A 6,108-nucleotide genomic window follows, 5' to 3' on the forward strand; every position below is an offset into this window, starting at 1 on the left:
TTCCTTCTCTTCCAAGGACCCCACAGTTTTCTCCTCTGTTTGATGAGTGGGTTGAACCAGACCAGTTCTTAACCTTTGAGAACTGATGAAAGCTATGAACTGTAACCCCAGGGAAATACACCTATGCCCTGAAAAAATTACACACAATGTCACGGGTTCATAGACCCCCATAAAACCTAGCCTCTGTTCTCAGGTTAAGGGACCCTGAGCTCACCGGTCATGAAGACCAAGGCAGCCCTCTCAGTCCTGCACAGTCTATGATTCATCCACTGACGTTGGTTTTATGAAATGGCAAAATTCTTCCATTCCTTTTTCAAAGTCTCAATCCCATGTCTCCTCCCAGCCAGGTGGGAGCAGCTCCTCCCTGCCGTGAGACCCTATTAGCCCCCAAACCCCAGGGCCCTGCCAGACTGCAGCTGTCACACTGAGTCCTGGTCCTGATTTATTCTCCATGGTGTCTCTCTGGATGAGAAGTTGTGCATCACAGCAGGACTCAGCCCCTGGTTGAAGAAATGGCCAAGTTCAATCCTTAACAAATAAAACCACTGCTGTTCAGTAATTCCCATGGTTCATAAAAAATGGGATTTTCTTGCTGCAGCAAATGTGGAGGGTGGGAGATGTAAAGATGCTCCCACTTCGGTCTATGGAGGGAACCCTAACAATATAAATCAGTGAGATAGATAACCTTCTCCTCTATTCATTATCTGGGCAGGCCAGAGCCAATGTGTTTTTTTTAAATCCCCTATTATCAGCCCTTCCCCCTCAAGGATAGCTGCACTATCCTCGTCTGAAATCCACCAGGAACACGACAGCAAAGAAACAATTTTCTGTTTCTGAAGATTATACCATTTCTCCAGGATCTCGAATGCCAGGCCAATAATTTCCAGTGAATCTTACCAAGGGGCATCCAGGATGGGGCAGACCCCTGGGGAAGGTGCTGGTGAGAGTGATAGCACCAGTTTTTTGGGTTAGAAAGCTCATTTTGGCTGTGCATGGGGATCCATTGGAGGGACTGGGAAAGATGAGGATACAGATGAGGTGTTTGGGGAGAAGCCTGGTGCAGTCAGGAGAGAGGTCTCCTCTGATACCTTTGCCTTCTCTTATTCCCACAATGGGGATGGCACAATGTCCATTAAAGCTGTATGCAGACAGGATACTCTGCCACCCTGAACGAGGGAGTGTCCAAGAAATGTAAGTGGAAACTGTTTGGTGGAGCTTATTGGAAGACTTTTTAGGGAACCCTTTTACCCTTCTTCACTTCTTCTTTCTTCCTATCTAGAATGCAGATGGGATGGCTGGCACTACAGCTGCCTTCATGCAACCATGAGGAAAATGCCAAGAGAAGCACAGAGACATCAGCTCTGACATGCTGGAGCTACTGAGTCAATGCCAGACGCTGTCTGCTTCTGGACTCACACTGTGAGAAAAATCCCTGTGGGGCATCAAATGGAGAAGTTAAATAGGAAGATGGATAAGTCTGGAGCTGGAGTGTCAAAGGCATATTACATGGGGGTGGGTGAGATGATTCAGGGAGAAGATAGATAATGCTTGCTTGCTTGATTGAGTGACTGATAAAAAAAAAAAAAAAAAAAGATGGTCCTGGAGAACACCAGCCTTCAAAGAAGAGGCTGGAGAAAAGGGACCGCAGAGAAGGAATAGCCAGAGAGAGAGGGCACCTGAAACCTCTGGGGTCTTGGGAACCAAGGGAGGACAGAGACTCTGGAAGCAGTGAGTGGTCAACAGTACATGTGACAGAGAGGGCCAGTGGCTGACACCAGAGAAGGGGACTTAGTGGCCATCCTCACACATCAATGCCAGTCTGTCCAAGGACCCCACTGTGCCCTCCAGACCCTCCTTGTAAGACTGTGGGCACCTCGCAGGCTGGCAGCTCCCAGGAGTCTGCATAGACGACAAAACAATGGAGAGAGAATACTTCCTTCCCAGACACTGTGACCAGGAGATATTTTGGACATGATTACTGGACATGTATTTTCTCCCTCTTCCTAGCCTATGTTCAGATGCACTTGATCTTCTTAGATTTGATTTTTCTTTGCTCAAATGGCACACAGCGAGGCGTTCAGTACCAGCTCTGCCGCATGCTCTGTGGGCCTCAGACGACTCACTCGACAAGTTGAAGGCAGAGCAGAGGCTAGAACTCAGGCCTTCTGATTACAAATCCTTCAGGTCTCAAAACCCACCAGTGGAACATTTCCTAGGTCTGGCTTTTAACAAATGCATTGGAGGTTGGCATGCTGCCGATGTTTTGCTGGCTCAGGAGTACCGGGATATTTTTTGCAAATTGGGTACTCCATCATGTAGAAAAACATCTTTTTAGGGGGTAAAACATCTGGAGTTACATTGCATGAAAAGAAACTGAAGGCCAGGTTACACACTTAGCACACAGTTCTCTCGTTTTAATGATGCTCAAAGATTTGGAATGTTCATCAAATCTGTTTGTTGTTGCTCTGACTTTCAATGTTTCCCTGGGGAGGTGCCGCTAGTTTTTTCTGTCTTGTTTAACCCAGTAGGATTTGTAGGGAAGCATGTGTCTCCCAGAGCTTGAACAAGATCCCCACAAAAGCTCCAGATCTCACAGATTCTAAGTCACAAAAACAAGCTTCTAAAAATAGAGATTGCCTGGCAAGAACACGAGTCTTGTCCTACTCAACCCAACCCCACGGGCAGCCTTTGTTTTGATACCAGGCCTGATGGTATTAGTATTTGGGGACTTCTGCTCAAGGGCATAACCACAGTCAGCAAATCTAGCAATGAGTAGAAGACTGGACACAGAACAGGGACGTGATAAAAGGCGGAGCTTTGCAAGTCTCTAAAAGCTTGGGCAGAGTGCCCAGAGATTTATAAAGTGCTGGTCTTGGAGTCAGAAACCCAAACTCTAGTTCCGATTCTCCACTGATTGTCTGGATGCCCTTAGGGAGCTTCTTCCCCTCTCTGGGCTTTAGTTTTTGCATCTATAAAATAAGGATGGCAAATTCCAAAGTCTACCTACTTCAGAGTTGCTGTTGAAAGCCGTACGGGGGACACCTGGGTGGCTCAGTCAGCTAAGCATCTGCATTTGGCTCAGGTCATGATCTCAGGGTCCTGGGAACGAGCCCTGCATTGGGCTCCCTGCTCAGCGGGGAACCTGCTTCTCCCTCTCCCTCTGCCATCCCCCCTGCTTGTGCTCTCTCTGTCAAATGAATAAATAAAATCTTAAAAAAAAAAAGTTGTACAGATGTGAAGCATCAGTCCATAAAAAAAGACTGTCCCTTGGTGACCGGGCTCTGGTAGAGCACATTCAGACAGCCTGCGGTGCTCTTTGAGCAGCTCTGGAAGACTCTTTCAGGCAGAAGCATGTGTTTTCCTCCAGAAAGGACTCTTCTTATTGAGGCCATTCATGGAGGTGCTCACAAGGACTGTGTGGGCCACTCCTCAGCACCTGACATTAAATTGGGAACCAGTCCCTTCCCTTGTCTCATCAATACAGACCCAGAACCCCAAGTGTGCAAGACAGATACTTTAGCTGCAGGGGCTACAACTGATGGCCTCTGTTTGGTGTCATTAAGCCCGCCAAAATAAGAAAACAGATTTGGTGGTGGGATTGCATCCAGAGAAATTGACCTCATCTTCACTGTCACCCAGTCAGGTCATTGCAGGTGCTTCTGTGAGCAGGAGGACAAACCAGTCTCTTGTGTTTAGAGAACATCTTGCCCCTTGGGAACTTCTGAATCTTGTTTGTGAGTGTGTGCACATGTGTGTGCATGTGTGCATACATGAGTGTGCATCTGTGGGGCTGTATATTCGGGTCTATGTGCATGTTCATGAAAGCACATCTGTGTGCTTTCAGGGGTGTGTGTGTACATGTTTGTAACTGTGTGTGTGTCCATGCACATGCATAAACTTGTGTGTGTGTGTATGCATGCATGTGAATGCGTCTATGTCCAAGTGCACATACTTACTCTCTCACAAGGAGGGAGGTTTATTCAATTGCACCAGGACCACAGGATAATTTAATAAGCCCTGGGTCTCCTTGTCCAAGATGCTGAGCTAGGGAAATGACAAAGCCTTTCCAAACCTGAAAGACAGATTAGTTCATTTTCAGGTTTTGCCATGAATTGGTGGTTCCCAGGATGGCTAATGGCTTAGAGAGGCAGCATTTGCATCCAGCAGTGTCAGAGTGGCTATGGGATTAGTGGCTAGGGGGTGATTTAGGATAGCTATTTGGAAACATCTACCATTTTCCAATAATGCTTGAGAAATTGCCTCTCCTGAGAAATTTCACGAGGGCCTGGAACAGTGATGAAGGACGCCGGGGAAAATGCAGATTCCTCTTGTCTGAGGAGCACAGCTGCAGGCCTCCAGAAAACCTGATATCCCAGATACCTCTAGGCAGATTGGCCGCATCGATTGCACTGTTGCCCACCCCGGTCTGTGCACGTGCTCGTCTCCCTGCACCTCCCCCGGGTCACCCCCCAACAACTATCTGATGAAATTAGTATTTGAAATACAATAAAGTGATTAGTTCACTTGACTGTGACAAACATATTTAATCTTCACCGATCGATAATGTCAGAAAACCAGCACCATTAGTTAAATTATCCCCTGGACTCAGAGAAGCAAACAGCCTAATTGAAGAAGGCAAACACCAAGGCCTCCTTTTAGCCCAGGCACATCCCACCTCATGGATTTGTAGAACTCTGATTTGAACTTTAGCCATAACCTGATTTCTCTTCAGCCACCACTGTCTGGACCCACTCTGGGCCTCAGTTTATCCATCTATCAGTACAGTGCAGAGATGGAGAGGAGAGACTCTGGAGCAATGATCTGTTCAAATCAGCACTAGCTGACCATGGATGAGTGACTTAACTTCTCTGTGCCTCAGTTTCTTCATCTCTCAAATGGGGATGTTGATACTAGCATGTGGGTTCTTGGAAGGGACAGGTGAAGGAGGTCTGGCCTGGGTTCTCCCCCTGGTCCTGCAGTGCCACAGTTTGACGACTTTGGCTCCTTCCCCCTCTCAGCCTCAGTCTCCCCGTCTGTAAATGGTGGGAAGTGAGATTGCACAGGCTCCTGCAGCCCTAATGTTCCATAAGCTTCAGAGCCTCACGTTCTTGTCGATATATATGGGGGTTACTAGAAGTGAGCCAGGGCAGGAAGGCTAAGTGATCTCATAGCCAAGGGAGGATGCCTTTGGGGCAACATAATAATGTTCTGGGATATGGCAGGGTAGAGAATAGGGTTAGTAACACAGGGAACCATGCTTTCTGGGTGTGAAATGAAATCAATTCCATTTCGTTTCAGCCCAAGAAGCCTCAAAGGCCTGATATCCACAGTGGGTCTGCCTGGCCAAGGGAAGGAAATGTCTCACTCACTCATCCAGTGTTTGTGAAGCATCCCCTCTGTGGCAGACCTTGTATTGGGAACAAGAGATACAGGGGGCGACCAGCCCCAGCCTTTGTCCTTTGTCTCCAGGGACTGAGACACATGAACAACCACCTCCAATACGGTGTTGTATTAGCTTCCAATGGCTGCTGTAACAACTCACCACAAACTTGGTGACTTAAAGCAATACAAATATATTATCTTATGGTTCTGGAGGTCAAGAGTCTAACATGAGTCTCATTAAGCTAAAATCAAGGACTTAGGAGGACTGCGGTCCTTTCTGGAGGTTGTAGGGAAGAATTCAATTATTTGCCTTTTCCAGCCTCTAGATGCTGCCTGCATTCCTTGCCCCACCATCACTTGACCTCTTCATCCATCATCACATACCTTTTCTGTCTCTCACATTCCTGTCTCCTTCTTATAAGGACTCATGAGTAATTGGACCCACGTGGATAATCCAGGCCATTCTCCCCATCTCAATATCCTTAATGTAATCACATCTGCAAAGTCCCTCTTGCCATGTAAGGTAATATATTCAAAGGTTTCAGGTGCATTCTACTTACGACAGACATAAAAGTCCCAAAGCTGGAATAAAAGACTAGGCTTCACCCTTCCCAGGAAGGCCTGAAGGTGCTGTTAGAAGTGGTCCTTGAAGCGTAAATAGTATTTGGGCGTCAGGAACAGAAGGAAGATCATTCTAGGCAAGAGGAACAAGGGCAGCCAAGGGTT

This window comes from Zalophus californianus, chromosome 13 (genome assembly GCF_009762305.2).
Source record: "Zalophus californianus isolate mZalCal1 chromosome 13, mZalCal1.pri.v2, whole genome shotgun sequence".
NCBI lineage: Eukaryota > Metazoa > Chordata > Mammalia > Carnivora > Otariidae > Zalophus > Zalophus californianus.